At 39.2% G+C, this 22,630-nt stretch overlaps 1 pseudogene across 1 annotated transcript; it reads left to right on the plus strand.

Annotated features, from left to right (window-relative positions):
* Positions 1–4,214: 4,214 nt before the first annotated feature.
* On the plus strand, positions 4,215–5,708 carry LOC148071372 (uncharacterized; annotated as a pseudogene). Its single transcript, XR_015712916.1, has 2 exons — positions 4,215–4,403; positions 4,735–5,708. The product of XR_015712916.1 is annotated as an uncharacterized LOC148071372 (transcript).
* The last annotated feature ends 16,922 nt before the right edge of the window (positions 5,709–22,630 follow it).

Raw genomic sequence — 22,630 nt, forward strand, 5'->3', positions numbered from 1 at the left:
TAATAATAATAATAATCATTTAGGAGTTTTGAAGAGGTAACAAAAAAAGAAATATTTTAATGTTGGAGTTTTGAAGAGGTAAAAAAATAAAAATAAATTAATGTTGGAGTTTTGAAGAGGTAAATAAAATAATAATAATAATGTTCGAGTTGCTGCATGGAATCCTGCGCCTCAACCAAGCGATACTGTCCCTCATTGAGAGTTTGGTTATCTCATTAAATCAGCTCAATTCACTTGATGAACTAACAAAGTTTGGGAGCCCACAAACGACATTGGTAGCTCGCTTGAGTACTCTTTCAATAATATCACTTGTAATGCTGCCTTTCTGACACACTTGGGGATTCACTATTGAGGTTTCTTGTTGTACATGCAGGACATACATAGACCATATAATTCAACTCCAGAAAAGAGTTATTAGAATAATTAACAAAGCTTCCCATTAGCCAAACTACTAATTAATAACTTCTGGTTCTAAATAAAGTCTGGCATTTTAAAAATGAGTTGACATTTTACATATAAAAACATTAGAAGCATTATTTTGAGTTAAGAATTGAGAACTAATGTTAAATATAGTTGGTTTCATTTCTGTAAGTAAAATAATGAAAGAGGCTGTGTGACAAAGTTTTGTAGAACATTGGTCAGTTTAAAAATAATATAATAATATAATATTTTCAACAATGAACATTGTGTGCACTGTCCTACACGCACAAACTCTCAGTTCAACCAAGTCCACAAACTAAAATATAATAATTAAAATGTCTTTTTTCGCTTACTATGCGTGTTGCTTAGTGGGACTTCTGGCATTCCTTGCTTTGAACAAACCTCATCAGATCTGGCTTGTATTCAGTTGTTGCCACTCGAAGCAATTCTTTCACATGGGTGTCAAGTCAGAACAGATCGATGCTTTGATTTCACGTGTTTGAGGAAGAAAACACAGACTCGCAGACGTATATTGACCCAAATATTGACAGTATCTTAAGCGCAGCCCGTTTGACATTGGGGTACTTTTCCATAAAAAATATAAACTCTTCCATTCTGTTAAAAACGTCCTGTGTTCATATTCCTATTTTCGTTTGGCTGTGCATTTTTTCCCTGCCATTTTGAAAGCGAACTTGACACAAATTGTTTACTCAAAAGATCTTGTGCCTACTGGGAAACATTGCGGTATTTTCATCCAACGCGCATGTATTGAACTCAAGCGAAGCGAACACACACATTTAGAAAACACAAACCCAAACCTCGATATGAACGTTAGTGTGTAGAGTGATGGATCGACAGTTCTTTTGACTGTACTTTGGCACTTTGTGCCAACATAAAAACGAAATGTTCTGTAGCAAAGTCTATTATAGAATCCCTCCCACCGGCACGGTCGCAGCTGAGTTCAACTGAACTGAGAAAGGAATGACGTTCAGTACGTTCACTCAAAAGATCGTTCGTTCCAACAAATCGTTAGAGAACGACACAACACTAGAACGTTAGAGCCGCATGAAACCAGGCAAAGAGCCGCATGCCGCAGGTTGGCCAGGCCTGGTGTAGAAGAACTGTAATAGACTATAATGGAAAAAAATGAAAGTTATGAATTGATTTCAGCAGTAATAACTGACTACACAAGTAAGTAAGTAGTAATTTATATTTATAGAGCGCTTTTCCAGACCAGGGTCACAAAGCGCTTAAACAATCAAAAACAAAACTCAATAAAATATATAAAAGATCAAGATAACACAGGAGTTACAGAAAATCAAGGAAAGGCCTGCACAAATTAAAATGTTTTAGATCGTTCCAAAGCTTAGGAGCAACTGCCTGGAAGGGTTTCTCTCCTCTGGTCCTGAACCGTGTGCGAGGAACCATAAGTAGATTCTGATCCACAGACCTCAGAGCCCGAGCTGGGGTGTTAGGCTGGATCAGATCACTGATGGAAGTCAGTGATCAGTCAGAGCCTGACTAGAATAACATAAGAACCAGAATTTTAAAGTTGATCCTGAAAGAAACTGGAAGCCAGTAAAGAATTTTAAGGATCGGAGAAATGTAATACAATACAAATAAATAAATAAATGCACTGATCATGCGTTCAGAGATAAGCTCTCCATGTTTCCTTCATCCACTGTTTTATAGTGTTTCCCATCTTGTTTACCTCTTTATGCTGGAATTAAATAATGAATTAAATATACAGAATAAAGTTTATTTTTATACAGAATAAAGGTTACAAAAAAAACTTTTTTTACCCCCTATTGGCCCTTATGTGGGTGTTTTTAGTAGAATGACATTATCACAATATGGCCTAAATTAATATTATTATAAATTGTGGCTTCACATTTGCCTTGATAGTCTTCATATGGTTGAATTATCCTCAACATCTAGTCACATCCTAAAAGCATTATGACATTAATGTTACATATATTAAACTTTACTCACCTCTTCTCCGTTGTCTCACTAAACTTTCAGTCACTGTCATCAGACATTTCCATATCAAGCCAAGTTAAGTTATTTTATTGTCAAATAAACAAATAACAAAATAACAAAAAACAATGAATTGATAACAATTTGGATAATATTTGTCTTAATCAGGTAGAGGATATTTATCTTCAACGTCACTCACAAAATGGAAAGAGGTGGAACTGGAGTCCTAAATTATGTCTAACAACTTACCGATGGTAGTTGTGGACGTTGTGATGGCACAGAATGGGCAAGATGGGGCACCACTTGTGTTGGCATACCCTTTGACAAAATATACATATCAATTAAAACAAGAGGTTGTGATTATTCCATCAGAATGAAGATGGATTCAAAATAATTCACAGTTATGAAAACATTTTCTATTTCATCAACATAAACTACACTTTACTAAAAGTTATTACAGTTCTGGTAAGATCATGACATAAACATAACTGCAAACAACCTAATAAATGGCTTTAAATAACTTATATTTAGCCTGCAATGCAAATTTTGATTTAATATGTGCTATGGTGGCTAGCGCTAGCTTACGCAAGCTAGTGATTGTACAGTGATGATACATTTAGTGAAAAGTACCAAAGAAAACACAAATATGACTTACCTGGGGTGATGCAGTTTGTATTAGTGATGGGATCGGCAGTTCTTTTGACTGTACTGAATAACTAGAATCAGTTCATTGAAAGGATTCGTTCAAAATATTATTTTAGCTCGTTCGTTCACCAAATCACTAACTCAGTGCTTATGGAGCCCTGACTGCAATTTCATCTACTTCCTGATTGCAGCCAAACAACCGTTACTAACTTAAAGGATTCAGACCCGAGGTTAACATTCAATGCACTTCAGGGACAATGCAAAAAAAAAAAAAGGACGCCCGGTGCGTTCACGGACAAGGACCAGTACACAGACATTCGTGAGAAATTCAGCAAATAGAGAGGATCTTGAGGAGTGTTCACAGCTGAACATGAATCCTCGTTCACTGAACGAATCTGTGTCTCGCGCATTGGTAGCAGCCTAATGTGACAAACTCTCCTTGTGTATATACATTTACAAACAAACATTGCAAATGTAGTAGAGATTCTGTTACTTTTAAAAACACTGTGTGTGCGTTTCCAGCCTGTTCAATAAACAAATAAAGTGTGACTAAATGCTTGGTTGTTAAATGTTTTTTTGCACTAAAATAAAAATTAAATAAAACAAAAATAATAATAATACTAAAATGTAACATAAACTTAAATGCAATCAACAATAAATTAAAAAGGCGTAAGTAAAACATTTTACTTTTGTTTTTAGATTTAGATTTAACATTTAGATTTAACATTTAGATATAGATTTAACATTTAAATATAGATTTAAATTTAGATTTAGATTTAGATTTAAGATTTATATTTAACATTTAGATATGTATTTAACATTTAGATTTAAATTTGACATTTTGATTTTATATTTCATAAATGTGAGAAATATTGTCTAAATGTCGGAAAACATAGCAAAATAATGCTTCTAAATCAGCGAATAAACACGTAATTAATTTTACATTCATTGACCTATAGAAGCTTGCTCACAACTCCTCGCACACCCTGCCCACGAGGGTAGCCATTCAGAGACCTGCGGCTTGAATCCTTCTGCTGTCATTGGCTGGACTTCTCCACCAATCACAGGGAGCTACCCGAGGGAAGAAGGGCGGGTCTTCAGAATCAGAATCAGAATCAGAAAACCTTTATTAGTCCCGCGAGGGGAAATTCGGTTTAACAGCAGCAAAAGAAATAAAAACACCCAGAAATAAAAACGAGAAAGAAAATCTAAATGGAATAAAAGATAAATCTGCGCTATATAATATATATACAATCATATTTACATAAATAACAAGGGTCTTGCTGCATCTTCAGCAGAAAGATTCAGAGATGCAAAAGAAAATGGTGCAAGAAAACGACGAAAGAAATACACAGCCTCAAGTAAGTTATATTTCTTAAAGTTGTGTTCATATAGTGAGGTGTTACCTAAATATTAAATTATGTTGACACATTTAAATATTACATTTAATATAGCGCAAATGGTGGCACTACCTCATTAAAATGTCTTATGATAAAATGCTAAAACATCTATGGCTACTCAAGGACAGTTCACTGAAAATAATATTGTAAAGAAAACATCATTTTCAGATAAGATTTCACTTTAAACATAACTTTTTAAAACAACTTCAAATAAGTGCAGCACCGTGCAGCGTCTCTCTCGCTCCAAGCAGAAAAATCTTTTTTTTTCTTTTTGTTCGCCTTATTCCTGGAGCATCCGTGAACATCTACATTTATTTTTGGACCAACATCCTTCGAAGTCGAATCGGGCCGAGGACAAGTCTGAAAAACTTCCCGGTGAGCGCATTCGTCAAACTTTCCCCTCACTATGTCTCTCTCTCCTTCTCCCTCCTCTGTTCTTTCCTGCTCGGTGTGTCAGATGTTCAGTTGCGCTTCGACCTCCTTTAGAGATAGCATTATTTGTGTAAAGTGTAGCCTGTTAGCTAGACTGGAGGAGAAGCTCGTTGAACTAGAGAGCCGGTTGTGCGCTGTCAAAGCTAAACCGCTAGCTAGCCAGTGTCAGGTAGAAGGTGCGCAGCCACATAGCCTAGCAGGTAGTCCTCCAGCAATTCCCGAGCAGCCGGGAAACCAGGGTCGGTGGGTGACTGTTCGTGGGAGAAATAGTTCCCAGCCAAAGTCAACGGAGCACCACCAACCCCTTAGCGTTTCGAACAGATTTTCTCCACTCGACAAGTCACCGGTCGAGGAACCTGCTCTGTTCATAGGCGATTCCATTCTTCGGAACGTTAAACTAGCGAAGCCAGCGAGAGTAGTCTGCATTCCTGGGGCCAGAGCGGGCGACATTGAATCAAATTTAAAGCTGCTGGCTAAAGCTAAACATAAATACAGTAAGATAATTATTCATGTCGGCAGCAACGACATCCGATTACGTCGCTCGGAGGTCACCAAGGTAAACGTTCAGTTGGTGTGTGCATTTGCACGAACAATGTCGGACTCCGTAGTGTTCTCTGGACCCCTTCCCAATATAGCCAATGATGATATGTTTACTCGCTATTCATCATTTAATCGCTGGTTGTCGGAGTGGTGCCCCGCAAACGGGGTTGGCTTTGTAACAACTGGAAAACCTTCTGGGGAAAACCTGGTCTGCTTAGGAGAGACTGCATCCATCCCACGTTGGAAGGAGCATCTCTCTTGTCTAGCAGTGTTGAGAGTTTGAGTGTAACGTGACTCAGAGCACAGATCAGAAGGCAGAACTGCAGTCTTCCACACTCTTCTGCCCTTCTCCCACAACAGCCACCCGCCTCTAACCACATAGAGAGGGTCAATCTGACCCGCTTAATAAAACCAAGTAAAAATGTCAGTAGAAGAGCTATTAAAGAAAATCTAATTCAAATAAATCTAAATCAAATAAATACTACCATTGTAGAGGACAGGAGAATTAAGTGTGGATTGTTGAATATCCGATCCCTGTCCTCAAAAGCTGCACTAATTAATGAACTTATATCAGATAAAACCATTGACTTATTATTCTTAACCGAAACTTGGCTGTCTATAGATGATTACGTATCTTTAAATGAATCAACACCACCCAGCCACACTAACTTTAACGCCCCTCGACGCTCTGGTCGAGGAGGTGGAGTCGCAGCCATCATCAACTCATGTCTGTCAACCTTTACTAGACCACAATGTGATTTCAACTCTTTTGAAAGTATTATACTTAGCGTATCTAATACAACCTTGAGATCAGGTCAGTCCCTTCTCTTTGTTGGAGTCTATCGTCCCCCTGGACCTTATTCTGAATTCTTGTCTGAGTTCCCTGAGTTCTTGACCAGCCTGGTGCTTAAATCAGATAAAGTGATTATTGTTGGTGACTTTAACATCCATGTTGATATGGTCCATGATAGCTTAGCTAACAGGTTTAACTCTATCCTGGAGTCATTTGGTTTCTCTCAGTATGTACATGAACCGACTCACTGCTTTAAGCACACATTAGACCTTGTCCTAGCATATGGACTTGAAATTAAAAATGTTATTGTCTCTCCTCAGAATTCAGTTCTTTCCGACCATCAATTAATAACCTTTGACTTCATTTTAAATGAGCCAAGTCTACAGAGCAGGAGCACTCTCAAAAGATGTCTGTCTGAAAGTGTCGTTACCAAGTTTATGGAAATAATTCCCTCTGTGCTCAGTAAAACGCCTAGCCTCAGTGTGTCAAGAAACTCTACCCATAGTCACCCAGACATTGATAACTTTGTGGGCAGTTTTACAGACTCGTTGCACAATACGCTTGACCTAATCGCACCACTAACTAAAAAGACTGTTAACAGAAGTAGTCTTGCTCCCTGGTATACTCAGGAAACACGTAAATTAAAACAGGATTCATATACAAGGCATCTCTTCGGAAAGCCAGAGCCAGCTACTACTCATCACTTATAGAAGCAAATAAGAATAACCCCAAGTTCTTATTCAGTACTGTAGCCAGGCTGACACGGAGCCATCAGTCCATTGAGCAGTCCATCCCTTCTCATCTTAGTAGCAGTGACTTTATGAACTTTTTTAATGAAAAAATTGTAACTATTAGAGGAAAGATTCAAGACCTCCTAGATTCTTCTAATACAACCAGTGCAGCCTCACCGGTCACAGACACTATGACTCATACATACTTTGACTCCTTTCTACCAGTGAGTCCTCGACAGCTGTCCCAGGTTGTTTCCTCCTCAAAGTCCACAATATGTCTTCTCGATCCTATTCCCACATGGCTACTTAAAGAACTGTTCCCCTTACTTAGCACTTTCATACTTGACATTATTAACTTGTCAATAACATCCGGCTATGTGCCTCAGATTTTTAAAGTTGCAGTAATTAAACCTCTGCTTAAAAAAAACACTCTCGATCCAGAGGTCCTCACTAACTATAGGCCTATCTCTAATCTAGTATTAATTTCAAAACTTCTGGAGAAAGTGGTAACGAGTCAGCTCTGTGATTATCTCCAGGACAATGATCAATTTGAGGTGTTTCAGTCTGGTTTTAGGGAACACCACAGCACAGAGACCGCCCTGGTAAAAGTAAGTAACGACCTACTGATGGCCTCTGATCAGGGCCATGTTTTAGTTCTTGTTCTTCTAGATCTCAGTGCTGCATTTGACACTGTCGACCACCAAATCCTTCTACAGAGGCTAGAAAACCATTTAGGCATTCGTGGAACTGCTCTTAACTGGTTTAAATCTTACCTGTCGGATAGAACGCACTATGTACATGTCAACCACCTCCCATCGACACACACTAAGGTCAGCTATGGTGTCCCACAAGGTTCTGTTCTTGGTCCAATACTATTCACAATCTATATGCTCCCACTAGGGGACTTGATTAGAAGACACTCTATAAACTTTCATTGTTATGCTGATGACACCCAACTTTACTTGTCCATGAAGCCAGATGAAAGAAATCAGCTAACACAATTACAGTCCTGTATCACAGATATCAAGTCATGGATGACCAAACACTTCCTCCTACTGAACTCGGAAAAGACTGAGGTTTTACTAGTTGGTCCGCAACATCTCAGACAATTATTAACTAATGATCTAGCTTTACAAAATGGACTTGCTCCTGCTACTAGCACCACTGTAAAGAATCTGGGTGTATGCTTTGACGAGGACTTATCATTTAACTCACACATAAAACCAGCGGTGCTGGGGCTGGGGGGTTGCTGGTCCCGCTGACGGGGTTGGCGGGTGAACCGTTAGGGGTGGGGCTGGGGCTGGCCGGGTGTTCTGGATGGCCTTCCGGCCCAGATGGCTTCGCCTGGTCTGAGGTGGGGGGCCTGTCTTGGGGTGGGTGTCTGCTGCAGCGGTGGCTGTGGTCCTCTACCCGCCCTGTGTGGCATGTGCTGTGGTCGGGGAGTTTGTCGCCCTTGGTCCTGGGGGTTCGTGGCCCGGGTTGGTCGGTCTTTCGGGGGCTTCCCGGGTGGGGGGGGGGCCACACTGGGCGGGGCCACGTTGGGGGGACGGCGGAGGCATTGGGCGGACCCATGTTACCGTAGATAAAGATTGGGGGCCGTTCCCGGACGGCTGCAGCCCCATTACCCCCGCCCTGCCCGCACAACCGTGGCCTCCCTGTGACCCGGGGGACTCTCACCGGAGGACCTGAGCCGGTGCCTGGCCATTGCTCCCCCTGGGCTCATGCGGTGGCACTCGACCCGGCTACTGGCTGTGTCCGCAGGGTATTGGGGGGGGGCTCCGCTGCCGCTGCTGTGGTGGATCCCTATCTCCTTGGCTTGGTCCCCTGCTATGGACTTGGTGGCAGCCTGACGGTCTGGGGGTCTTCTGTGGCCCGGCCTGGCCCCGGGGCTCTATCCCCTGACTGGTTCTTCTGGCTGTCCCTCTGCCTCCGTGCCTGCGCCTGGTGCCTCCCCCTCTTTGCTTCCTCGGTCGTCCTCGCCTGTGCTTGCCCTCTCGCGCCCCCGGTGGTGGTCCGCCTTCTCGCTGGTGTTTGGGGTCGGCTCTGGTGGTTATCTCGCCTGCCGGGTCCTGGTCTCCCGCGGGTTCCTGCCGCGGCTTGGGCCCCCGTGTCTGGATCCTGCTGTGCTAGGTATGTGCCCTCTGGCCTGGCTATTTCAACCTCCCCCCCCCTCCCCTCTATTTATCTTCACCCGTCACCGGAGTCTGTATACCTGTGTATTGTATACATTTGTCCCAAACCCACACCTTTTTATTTCTCGCCCGGAGCCCCAGGGATCCACCTCCAGAGCTGCTGCTGATCCAGGATCTTCACCACGTCATCAGATCCCGAGTTCTCTCCAGCACCCCCATGGACCCTCCTACACCCTCCTCTTTTCTCTCACTATATCCTCCCTCACTCCTCTCCTTATCCATCTGTCTACCCCCCCATCCTTCCTCCCAGCCGGTCAAAGCGGCAGGCCGTCAACAATGAGTCTGGTTCCGCTCGAGGTTTCTGCCTTCTAAAAGGAAGTTTTTCCTCGCCATTGCTCACTGTACAGCTCACTGTACAGTGTTTTGTTTCTTGCTCTTTGTTAAATTGCTGGGATCTATTTTTCCTTAATCAACTGTAGTCTTATTTCAACTGTATAGTGTCTTGAGATAACTTTGTTACGATAAGACACTTTAAATAAAATTGAATTGAATTGAATTGAAGTGTTTTCTTATGTTTGTTATTATAAATTATTATTGATGTTTATAGCTAAATAAACCCTTTATTTGAAGTTTGGAAACTGTTCTGCAGGTTTACAGCAGCATGTTAGAAAACCTGATTCAGTTCATCCTCTGGTTTTATTCAAAACTTTTTTACTCCCCACATTATTTATTTATTTATTTAAATTTCCCTTTTTTTGAACAGATAGTCAGGAAGTCGTCGTGGGGCTTCGCTCATGGCTGCATCTACACAACCGTGCTGGTGGACCTGTCAGTCAAATTCAAAGGAGAAGACATGGTGGTGTTTGGTTCCTGCACAAGGTAGGGGGCTTGAGGGGCTTGTATTGTGGCTAAAAAATTGTGATTAAAAAAAGATCCAGGCTAGGCGGCATGGTCCCCCACACTGCGGTCAAGTGAGCCGCGATCTAGCCGCAACCTTAAAACACTTGCGTTTTTGTGAAGGTGTTACAGTAGTGGGAGAGAAGTCATACGCGGAAGGATCTACGACACTATTACCGATATATTCTCAAAAATACTCTGATATGGTGACATTAAAGTAAGATTTGAAGAGACATTTGCGTGATGAGACTAGAGTCTCCAAACATGTGTGAGACTGTTGGAAGAAAAGCAGCCGAAATAGGAAATATTTATTTTCTGCTAATCTGTTATAATTTCCTGTTTATTTTTTTGTTTTCTTGCAAAATAATTAAATTACGGTTGTTTAAATAATTTAATTACTGACTTATGACGTTATTTTTGCTTAGAAAGCTGTTTGTGCACAACGTATTTTATTATAAAAAATAAACCTTAATAGTTGACAAAGATCTGACTTTATTTTCATGTTCAGCAGGTTTTGAAGTATAAGTGAACAAAGTTTCATGTATTTTTACTGTAGAAATATTGATATATTGTCAATTTAGTACAGTGTATTGATGTCCCTGTTAATCATGCACAATATATTTGAATTCTTATAAAAAAAACTCAATAGTTGACAAATATCTGACTTTATTTTCATGTTCAAAAGGTTTTGAAGTATAAGTGAAAAAAGTTTTTTTTTTTTACTGTAGAAACATTGATTTATTGTCAATTTAGTACAGTGTATTGATGTCACTGTTATTCAAGCACTATATATTTTAATCCTTAACAAAAAAAACCCTAAAATACATGATGGAACTACTATCTTCGGTGCGCAAGGATTTAGTTGAAATTCTTCAAACAGAAGTTTGCTCAATGTTGGAAAGTGAGATGGCAGGGATTCGAGCGGATATTGTTGCAGCTAGAGCGGAGCTCAAAGAATACAGGTTGACGGTCGCCTCTGAACTCTCCGCCATGAAACCTACGGTGAAGGATGTGGAAGAAAGTTTGTCAACATGCACAGATGATGTTGTTTCACTCAAGAAGGAGGTGAAGCGGCTCACGGGGGTCATGGACCAACTTCAGAATAAATGCGAGGACTTGGAGGCGAGGTCGCGGACAAACAACATAAGATCCTTATGTCGGAATACCGGAGACCCTTGAATGAAACACCGAGTCTGTGTCCGCGCTTCTGCAGAGGGCCTTTGATCTGAAAGACGCGCCGCTCCTGGACAGAGCTCACCGTCTCTCCCCGCCTGGATCTACAGAGGGACACCGGTCAAACACGATCATAGCCCGCGTTCACTACTTCCAAGACTGTGAAAACATTCTGAGACTCGCTCGGACTAGACAACGCATCAGGAGACGGAGTCAGCATCTCAGTGTTTCCTGACTACCCGTGTTGTTGCCAAAGCACGCGCAGCGTTCAATGACGTCAAGAGTGGGTTTTGTGGAGTGGACGGGGTTCGGTTCGGATTTGCTTATCCTGCCCGCTTCAGAATCACGTACAAGAATGTGGAGAAATCCTTCTACTCCGCTGCAGAGGCGCGCGAGTATGTCAACAAAAACATCAGTGGAGACAAGTGACGCGTGTGACGTGTGAAGACATTCCGGTGAGACAGTGATTTAACAACATGATAGCAACTGATTCAACTTTTTCTACACCTTTAATACAAGTTAATGTCATTTTGATGTTCTCGTTTATACTTGTTGATGCTGGTTGTTTAAATACCAATCATGTGAGTCGTTCTTATTGTCATTAGATGTTTATGATCAATAATACTATAATTGAAGTGTGCCTTAATTGTATTAAGTCAAGTTCTTTACCTTTCCTGAGCATGTTAGTGCAGATACCTTTTACGGTAGGTTGTGCGATCTCTCATTTTTTGGGGGGAGAAGATTGGCACGTGTGTGTGAGGGGTGTTCTCTGTTGGTCAAGGGAATTATGTGTTGTTGTTGTTTTTGTTTGTTTTGTTTATGTTTACTCCATACAGTTACAAGTGTATTTACACCCATGTTAAAATATGAGTAGTCACAATCCATTGTCTTTAGGTTCAACACGTTTTATAAGATGGAACGTAAAAGGAGTTAACCATCCTATTAAGCGTAACGAAGCTCTTACGCGCCTGAAATCATTAGGTAGAGAGAGATAATGTTTTTACAAGAGACCCACTTACGTCCAGAAGAACACTCAAAGTTAAAGAGGGGATGGATAGAAAATATTTATCACTCTAATTATGGGGATAGGTCAAGAGGAGCTGCCATACTTATTAGAAAAGGAGTCTCTTATCAATTAAACAATTTCATATCTGATAACAAGGGAAGATATATCATAGTAGTGTGTAGATTGTCTGGAACTGAGGTGGCACTAGTTAATGTTTATGGCCCTAACTGGGACGATCCTCAGTTCTTCTCTAGACTAATAGCAACTATTCCAGATCCTAACAAATACACATCATTTTAAGATGTGACTTTAATCTCGTGCCTGAGCCAACGTTAGATAGATCCTCAACTGAACTTCAAAATAATTTATCAAAATCGGCAAACACAGTAAATCTCATTAAACAATCTTATGCACTTACTGACCCCTGGAGGAACCCCACTACCAAACATATTCTTCTTTTTCACCCGTCCACCAATCGTTTTCGAGGATATACTTTTTTTCTGATAGACAACAGAATTTTGCCATGTGAAACAAAATACCAATTCCACAGTATTGTGATTTCCAATCATGCACCAGTCTAACTAGACATAGCATTTCCAGACAGGGTACCTGCTCAATGCACATGGCGTCTTGACCGCTCTTATAATCAAGCAAAAACTTTCAAAATTTTGTCTCGGAAGAGAAAGAACTTAACGCCTCAATGAGATACAACAGAAACTATAACAATTAGATAAAAATGTGCATCTCAGCCCAATCCATCCCTATTCAATGAAAGACAATTATTGCAAACCGAATACAATAATTTAACCACTGTCCAAATTGAGAGACTCCTCCTGAAAACAAAACAAACCTACTATGAACACAGTGACAAAGTGGGTCAACTACTATCACACCAAATCAAACAATCGGCAGCAAATCGTATCATTTCTGAAATTAATACAGCTGAGGGTTTGACATCTGTACATCCACAAACTATTAATGACCAGTTCAGAAAACTTTATAGTAACCTTTATACCTTTGAGACTTCTGCAACATCATTGGAGATTGAGAACCTTTTAGAAAAAATGCAAATTCCCCAAGTTAATAAACAAGAACAATCTGTTATAGACTCCAGAATAACAACAGAGGAAATAACTCTAGCTATAAACTCAATGCAAAGTGGAAAAGCACCTGGTCCAGATGGATTCCCCACATCATTTTATAAAATGTTTTCAAATAAACTTTCACCTATTTTAAGTAAATTATTTGAAGGAACACTTATAACTTTAAAACTACCACCAACAATGAATCAGGCAACTATTAAAGTTATACCTGAAAAGGAAAAGATCCGCGAGAATGTGGCTCGTACCGGCCCTTAAGCCTTCTCTGCTGTGACTATAAAATTCTCACTAAAGTTCTGTCTCGTCGTCTGGAAACAGTGATGACCAAAATAATACACCCTGACCAGACTGGTTTTGTGCCAGGTAGGCAATCTTTCTTTAACATGTGACGTTTAATTAATATTTTATATAATTCCCATTCCACTGCAATTCCAGAAGTCATTATTTCACTTGATGCTGAAAAAGCATTTGGTCGGGTGGAGTGGAAATACTTATTGAAAGTGTTGGGAAAATTTGGTTTTGGTTCAAACTTTGTATCTTGGATCAAAATAATATACTTCACACCAGTGGCCGCAGTACACACTAACTCAATAACATCAACATATTTTAAACTTTACAGAGGAACAAGAAAAGGGTTGTTGTCTCTCACCTTTTCTTTTTGATTTAGCTATTGAGCCACTGGCTCTGGCCCTAAGGAAAGAGGAGGAAATCTTTGGAGTGATTCACGAAATTCATAAATGTTCACTATATGCTGATGACCTTTTGCTGTATTTGTCTAATCCAGTAGTTTCAATACCTGGAGTTATTGAAATATTGAAAATATTTGGTCACATTTCCGGTTACAAATTCAATTTTCAAAAAGTGCTGTATTTCCAATCAATGATCTGGCAAAATCAATCGACTATAATATCTTCCCTTTTCAGTTAACAAACAAATTGAACTAATTTGTTTTAAAGATTACACATGTATACCAAGATTTCTTCCATAATCACTTCAAAACTCTGTTTGAACAGACCAAAAATGACCTTTTAAGGTAGAGTCACTTACCAATCTCATTAGCAGGAAGGGTGAACACTATAAAGATGACAGTTCTTCCCCGTTTCCTATATTTCTTTCAAATGATTCCTTATTATTTACCCAAATCTGTTTTTAAGGAACTTGACAGTTTAATTTTTGCATTTAAATGGAACCGATCTGTGCCAAGAATGAAAAAATGTTTTATGGAAAACCAAGGTTGGAGGGAGGACTTGGTCTTTCTTACTTTATGTTCTATTACCTGGCAGAAAATGTGTGCAAATTTGCATTTTGGGTTGGTGCATGGTGGGAAAAACGAGGTCCACTTTGGGCTAATTTGGAAATAAATAATAATAATTCCATTTCTCTGCTAAGTGCTACACTACCAATAGGCCAGTACCAGATCTCCAACCCTGTTGTGAAAAATTCAATTTCTGAAACATTTTAATTTAAACGATCTAAGTACATTCTCTCCCTTAATCCGAGATGGACACTGGTTTCCAGGTCTGGCACAGTAGTGGACTCGTATTTTTATAAGACTTGATTCAAAATAGTCATTTTCTAACATTTGAGTATCTACAACAAAAGCACAATCTTTTTTCTTTTTTTTTAACATCTTTTTATTGAATTTTCAAAATATAAACACACACGTTTTTTAAACGAATGACAGGCAAACATACAACAAATCAAACCCTTTCCCCTCCCCCCACCCCTGTGGTACATGTCTTCCCAAAATCTACAAATATATAAAAACATACATCACTTCTATCAAACATGAATCAAAAGGTGGTAAAAAGAAAGACAAAGCAAATCAGTACTTGGTCATGAAAAACAAACAAACAGAGCAATTACAATGAGAGACCAAGAAAAATTGAAATGGTTGTTAATCGGGTACTGCGTCAAATGAGATTTCTTGAGTGTGTTCTATGAAGGGATTCCACATTGCCTCAAATTTTTGGGCGGCTCCCGATAATGTTAGCCTCAGTTTTTCGAGTTTCAAGTGGTACAAAACATCCCTGATCCAGTGCAGCTGTGTCGGCGGTGAAGAGGATTTCCATTTTAAAAGAATAAGTCTTCTTGCAAGTAAAGTGGAAAAGGCAATGATGTTCTTCTTCATTGTAGAAAGGTTGACATTTGATGGTGTTATTCCAAAGAGGGCAGACCAAGGATTGGGAGATATGTTACAGTCCAAGATATTAGTGAGAAACTCAAATATGTCTCTCCAATATTTCTCCAGAGAAGGACAGAGCCAAAACATATGAATGTAGTTTGCTGGGTGTTGTTTGCATCGTTCACACACGTCAGAGACACCATCATACATTTTAGCCAGGCGAACCTTTGTATAATGAACCCTGTGTAGGATTTTGCATTGAATAAAACCATGTCTGGCACATATTGAGGATTTGTGGACCCTTACCAAGATCTCTGCCCAGCGAACATTTGTGATCTGCTCACCAAGATCTATTTCCCACATATGTTTGACTGTATGAGTGGAGTCGGCATCAATTTCAGAGATGTTTGAATAAATGGCAGAGATGGCGCCTTTTATAGAAGGGCGTGGTTCTAAAAACACTTTTAAGCTAGTTTCTGCTGGACAAAGAGGAAAATGAGAAAAAGAATTACAAACGAAGTTGCGGACCTGGAGGTATCTAAAAAAGTGACTCTTGGGTAGGGAGAATTTATTACTGAGCTCTTGAAATGTTGCAAATACGCCATTTGAATACAAATCCTTCACCATTCGTAGCCCTAGACCAGCCCATAAAGTAAATGTACCATCAGCCAAAGATGGAACAAAAAGATGGTTAGAAGCCAAAGGTGCACTTGTGGCCATTGACTGAAACCCAAAGTGTCGCCTAAATTGCTTCCAAACTTTAGAGTCAGCCACTACACCCCTTTTTATATAAGAAGAAGTTGTGGAGAGCAGTGGTGCATGTAGGACAGCAACTAGCCATGTGGGGTGAACTGAGTTGGTTTCCATTTTTAACCAGGCAGGTGGTGTCTCTTGGTCTTTATAAGTGATCCAAACATTTAGATTCCTGATATTTGCAGCCCAGTAGTAGTACAACATATTTGGGAGAGCCATACCCCCGGACAGTTTAGGCATCTGTAGAATTTTTTTTCCCAATCTTGTTTTTTTTTTATTCCAAATAAATGCAATTATTAAACTATTAATTTTTCGAAAAAATGCAAGGGGAATACAAATGGGGATGCATTGAAAGAGATAACAAAATCTAGGGAAAACATTCATCTTAATTGTGTTGACTCTGGCAACAGTGGATAAATTCAACAATGACCATCTTTCAATGTCTGTTTAATTTTCCCTAATAGAGGTTGGAAATTTTTCCCAAAGAGATTTTCTTTAATCTGTGTGACAAAAACGCCAAGGTACATGAACCCCATCCTTGCAGTTTTAAATGGCAGTGTATCCAGTGGGTATTGCTTTGCCAAGTCATTGACAGGTAATGGTTCGCTCTTACTTAAATTAAGTTTGTAGCCAGAAATGCCGCTGAAATGATTTAAAATTGATAATATAGTTCGGATACTGAGTCAAGTTTGAAATGAACAAAATAAGGTCATCTGCATATAAAGAAACTTTTACTTCTACCCCCATTTGAGATATACCGGAAAATCCTGTGTCATTTCTTAAGGCTATTGAAAGTGGTTCCATTGCGATTGCGAATAAAAGGGGACTCAGTGGACATCCTTGCCGTGTAGAGCGGTGGAGATTAAAATATTTTGAGTTTAGGCCATTAGTTCTAATTGATGCCTGTGGTGATTTGTAAATTAACTTGATCCATGAAGTTACTCCCGAATCCAAATTTCTGCAGGGTAAAGAAAAGATATTCCCACTCAACTCTGTCAAACGCCTTTTCGGCATCTAGCGAGAGCAGGGCCTCTGGGAATTTAGAGGATTTTGAACTATAAAGCACATTAAATATTTGTCTAAGGTTAAAAAAAGAATGCCCGCCTAGGATAAAGCCTGTTTGGTCTGCTGAAATAATTGAGGGCAGGATGATTTCTAAACGACGGGCCAATAATTTAGATATTATTTTAAAATCTACATTTAGCAGACTTATGGGACGGTGTGAGCTGCATAATAACGGATCTTTCCCTTTCTTTAGGAGAACAATGATGGAAGCCTGATTCAAAGTTGGAGGGAGATTGCCTACATTGATGGCCTCTTTGTATAAATCAAGTAGTAGTGGAGCCAATTCTTTCCAGAAAGTTTTAAAAAATTTGGTTGGGAAGCCATCTGGACCAGGGCTTTTACCATTTTGTAGTGATCTGATTGTAGTCTCAATTTCTAAAAGAGTGATTGGTTCCTCTAAGGTTTTTACGAGACTTTGATCCACTGTTGGGATGTTAAGAGTATCAAAAAATGTCTTAAAGTCATTTAAATTTGAGCTGATTTCCGAAGAATATAAATTGGTGTAAAATTCGTTAAAAGTGTCATTTATTTTAACAGGGTCTGATGTTATGCCATTTGTCGTATTGATTTGCGAAATGATCTGAGAGGATGATTTCTGTCGCAGCTGATGAGCCAACAACTTACTCGTTTTGTCCCCTTGTTCATAAAATGCGGAATGAGATTTAAGAAGTAGATCTGCTGTATATTTTGTGAGTATGACGTCATATATGGCCTGTAATGTTATGCGTTCTTGATAAACCTCAGGGGTTTTTGAGATAGCATATTGTTAATCTAATTTTGAAATGTTGTGAGCCAATTTGGAAAGCTCTGTTTTCATGTTTCGGTTTCTAAAATTGTTGTAAGAGATAATCACTCCTCTAATATAGGCTTTCATTGATTCCCATAAAATAGATGCTGAGATCTCCGGTGTTTTGTTAGTTTCTACAAAAAAGTTGATTTGGTCAGAAATTAGTTTAACAAAGTCCTCCTCAAAAAGTAAGGCAGAATTAAGACGCCAGAGTGGTCGCTCTTTTACACAGTCCTGGAAGTGGATAGTTATTGAAGTGGAAGCATGATCTGAGACCAGGATTGGATCATAATTGCAAGTTGTGATTGAGGAAAGCAGTCTAATGTCAATTAAGAAGAAATCAATCCGAGTAAATAAGTGATGAACAGGGGAGAAAAAGGAATATGTTTTTGAGTTTTGGTTTTGGGCTCTCCAGGGATCACATATATTATATTCTGTAATGAGGTGTTTGAGGGTTTTAGCAGACTTTGACAAGGAGACTGGAGTGGTTGATGATCTATCTAGTCTAGGGTCCATCCAACAGTTAAAATCCCCTCCCATTATTAGCATGTGTGTTGACAAGTTTGGTATCTTGGAAAATAATGTTCTAAAAAATGAGTCATTGTCCCAGTTTGGTGCATAGATGTTTGCTAACACTATTCTGGTGTTATAAACCTGTCCAACAATGATAAGAAATCTGCCGGAAGAGTCAGAGATGGTTTTTGAGTGAAAAAATGGGATAGATTTGTGAGAAAGAATGCCAACTCCTCTTGAGCTTCTATCGAAAGAGGAAAGGTAGATCTGGCCTATCCAGCTCTTTTTAAGACGAGCAACATCATTTTTTTTCAAATGGGTTTCCTGCAAAAAGGTGATATGTGCGCCCAGATTGTGAACATAATGTAAAATCTTACTTCGTTTAATCGGGTTGTTCAGACCCTTACAATTGAGACTAGTAAGTTTTAAGTCACCTATCACTGATGAACTGACCCGTACCATGAAGAAGAAACAGAATAAAAGTAACCGTGCAATGATGTTTGAACTACCATGAACATATAAACTACATGTACCAAACCCCCTCCACAAAAAGAAAATAAAACATAAAAACCCCTTTCCCTTCCCACATTTGGCAGAAGCACCACAAAATGTAGTGCATGCCCGACCCCCCTTACAGAAAAACTAACCTGTGTTGTCTCTTCTAGCATGACAACCTCAGGGAATAATAAAATATAAGATTTGTTTAAACCCCAGTGCCTAACAAATTATTAAGTTTGCACAATTATTTCCAACTGAACATTTTTATGAATAAAATGTGAAAAGGAGAAAAAAGGAATAGAAAAAATATATACCAATAAAACTCTACACACCACATACATTGCACCCTCAAAATATCTCTATAAAATAGATATTGTAACAAAAAAATATATCTTACAAAGAGAATAATAATATATGATATATATATCCCATATACATATATATATTATATACATATATTAAAAAAAAGAAGAAAAACCTAGGAAGTTTAGTTATAGTAACCAAGTGTCAGAACAGACTCTTTGAACTCTTGAACCTCTAAGTGTGAATGTGAAAATAGTGAACCTGATCAATGGTCTCATGATTTTTTCAACTTGTTTGTCACAAAGTCCATCGCCTCGTCTGAGTCCTCGAAGCTCCTGGTCCGCTCTCCATCAGGAGTGATGTGTAGTGTTGCTGGGTAACGGATGCCAAACCTGACTCCTGAGCACGAGTGCAGCTCCTTCTTCACTTTCCCGAACGCAGCTCGTTTCCTCGCTACCTCCTTGGGAAAGTCAGGGAAAATAGAAATCCTTTTTCCCTCGTGCATCAGTGGCGATAAGTTTCCGGCGGCTCGTAGAATTGAGTTCTTGGTCTGGAACAAGTGTACCCGGGCGATGACAGGGCGAGGACGCTCTCCCTCCTTTGGTTTAGCTCGCGAGAGGCGGTGGGCCCGGTCCAGAACCGGCTTCGTATCCAGGCCCAGCAATGTTTGTAAAAATGATGCCATGTATTCCACCAGGCGGCCACCCTCTGAGCCCTCCGGCAGGCCCACGATTCGGATTTTGTTCCTCCGGGAACAACAAAAGTTGACTCAGGTGAAGAAAACAACTTGCATTGAGTGTAATGTCCAGTTTTGTGAAGTTTGAGGCGTATAAATATTGAAAAAAGTTGTATCCCCGGGAGCTCTTTCAAAACGCGTCTTACATCCTACACGCTCAACAGCGCCTCCCAACAAAAGCACAATCTTAATAAAAGTAATTTCTTCAGATATCTCCAAGTCAGGAGTTTTGCCAATAAATATCTTAAATATCCACTTGCTGCTCCACTTCCACGTGCGATCCAAAAACACATGCAATGAGATGCTTTCCTTAAATCCCTACATAAAAGGTAATATTTCCAAAATATATAGGATAATGCAAAATGTCAATTTTTTTTTTTTTTGAAATTTTTTATTTTCAGTTTTTCAGAACAAAATGGTACATACAAGTATAAAGTACAAATTGAAAAGAATGATGAAATACAAAGTAATAGTAATAAAACAATAAAATAAAAAAAATAAAAATAATAAAAATAAAAATAAAAACACACACCCCAGGGAGCATACCCATCAACATGTTACTTTACAAAATACATATATTTTTCAAGATTTAGAAAAAGAAAATCAATAAATGCATCTAAACAGACAGAATGGAAAATAAAATGACATTAAATGAAATCACTTCTAGTTGCTTTGACATATTCTGTCCATTTGGTCCACATCCTGTAAAACTTGTCCATATCTGTTTGGAGTGCAAAGGATAACTTCTCCATCTTATAGATGTCATAAATGATGTCTATCCAGTCCTCTGTCGTGGGTGGCTCAACTTGTAACCACTTCCTCGTGATACATTTTTTACTCGCTGCCAACAATATGAAAAGCAATTTCTTGTCTCCATTGTTCCAGTTTTCGATTGGTAAGTCACCGAGGTACATGTTTTCACCTTTACAGGGAAGATCCACACCAAAAATGTTGTTAATATGGCTGTGGATCTCTGTCCAAAAAGTTTTAATTACACTGCAGCTCCAAAAGACATGCCAGTGATTTGCTCCATTATACCCGCAAAGTCTCCAACATGCTTCACCCGTGCCCATGTGTTTTTTTTGAACGGGTGTGATAAAAAATCTTATAATATTCTTCCAACAGAACTCCCGCCATGTGTTTGATCTTGTTGAGAACCATTGTTGATGACAATTTTTTCCCAGCTCTCATTTGTGATTGATATATCTCCATCCTTTTCCCATCGCTGCCTTATATACCCTGTGTTCTCTTGTTTAGATTGTCGAATTCCTTTGTACAATTTAGATACTATTTTATTGCTATTATTTGCCTCCAATAATGAAATGAAAATCACTAGTAATCCTTTTTCACATGCATCAATCAGCTTTTTCAAATTTTGATTAAAATAATTTCTGACTTGTAAGTATCTGTAAAAATCCTCTTTTTCTAAACCGTGTTTTTTCTGAAGGTTTTCAAAACTCTGAAAATTCCCTTTGTGAATAAATGATTGATAATCAGTTATACCTTTTAAGATCCAAGTCTTAAATCTGCCGTCCATTTTATTGGGCACAAAATCGGAGTCAAAAGCACACCACCTCAAGATCCTCGGGGAATCCCCTAGGTGGCAGGATTTGACCAAATCCAAGATTTTAGAAAAATGCTTGTAAAAGTATCATCTTCAACCTTCACTTCATCCTGCAGCTTCTTGTCTGCCATGAGAGCAATCAATGGAACACCATTTACGCTAGAACCTTCCAAGTTCTTCCAGCCTGCAGTGTAATATCTCGAACAGAGACAGATTAAGGGCCTCAACTGTGCTGCATGGTAATAATCTTGAAGGCAGGGCAGGCCCATACCTCCCTTCTCTTTACTTAATTGCAGTGTTTTATACCTGACCCTGGGTTTTTTCCCTTCCCACACAAATCTTGAAAGTAATCTGTCCCATTCTATAAATTGTTTTGGTGGAATTTTTACCGGGAGACATTGAACAAGATATAGTATTCGTGGCAGAATATTCATTCTGATGGAATCTATCCTTGAGTGAAGATTTAAATACGGTATAGTTGCCCATCTTTGTAAATCCAACTTAATTATTTCCCTCAAAGGTCCATAATTGATGTCATACAGACTCAGCAAGTCTCTAGATAGTGACACCTCTAAATATTTGAGTTTTGCATCCCATTTCCAGTTGTACATAGTCCTGATGTTTGATGGTGGGTCATAGTTCAGTGTTAGATTGGTTTCTTGTACAATGCTGCAAAAGTATCAATTATAGTTTCATGAAATCCAAATTTTGATAAAACTTTATATAAAAATGACCAACTTACCGAGTCGAACGCCTTTTTCTGCGTCCAGACTCAGTAACAACGTTTCCAAGTTTTGATTCCCAGCTTGTCTTATAATGTGTAATGCTCTCCTGATGCTATCTTCAGTTTGTCTATTTCGAACAAAGCCTGTCTGATCCTCATGAATTAATTTAGGTAAGATTGGTTCAATTCTTCTTGTAAGTATGGAGGTGAACAGTTTATAATCAAACTTTATGTTCTAAAACCCAGTTAAATGTTCTCAGGAGTGTAGTAATTAGTTGATCTTGCATTATTTTGTACCACTCGGAGGTAAATCCAT

This window comes from Callionymus lyra, chromosome 10 (genome assembly GCF_982586985.1).
Source record: "Callionymus lyra chromosome 10, fCalLyr1.hap1.1, whole genome shotgun sequence".
NCBI classification, from domain to species: domain Eukaryota; kingdom Metazoa; phylum Chordata; class Actinopteri; order Syngnathiformes; family Callionymidae; genus Callionymus; species Callionymus lyra.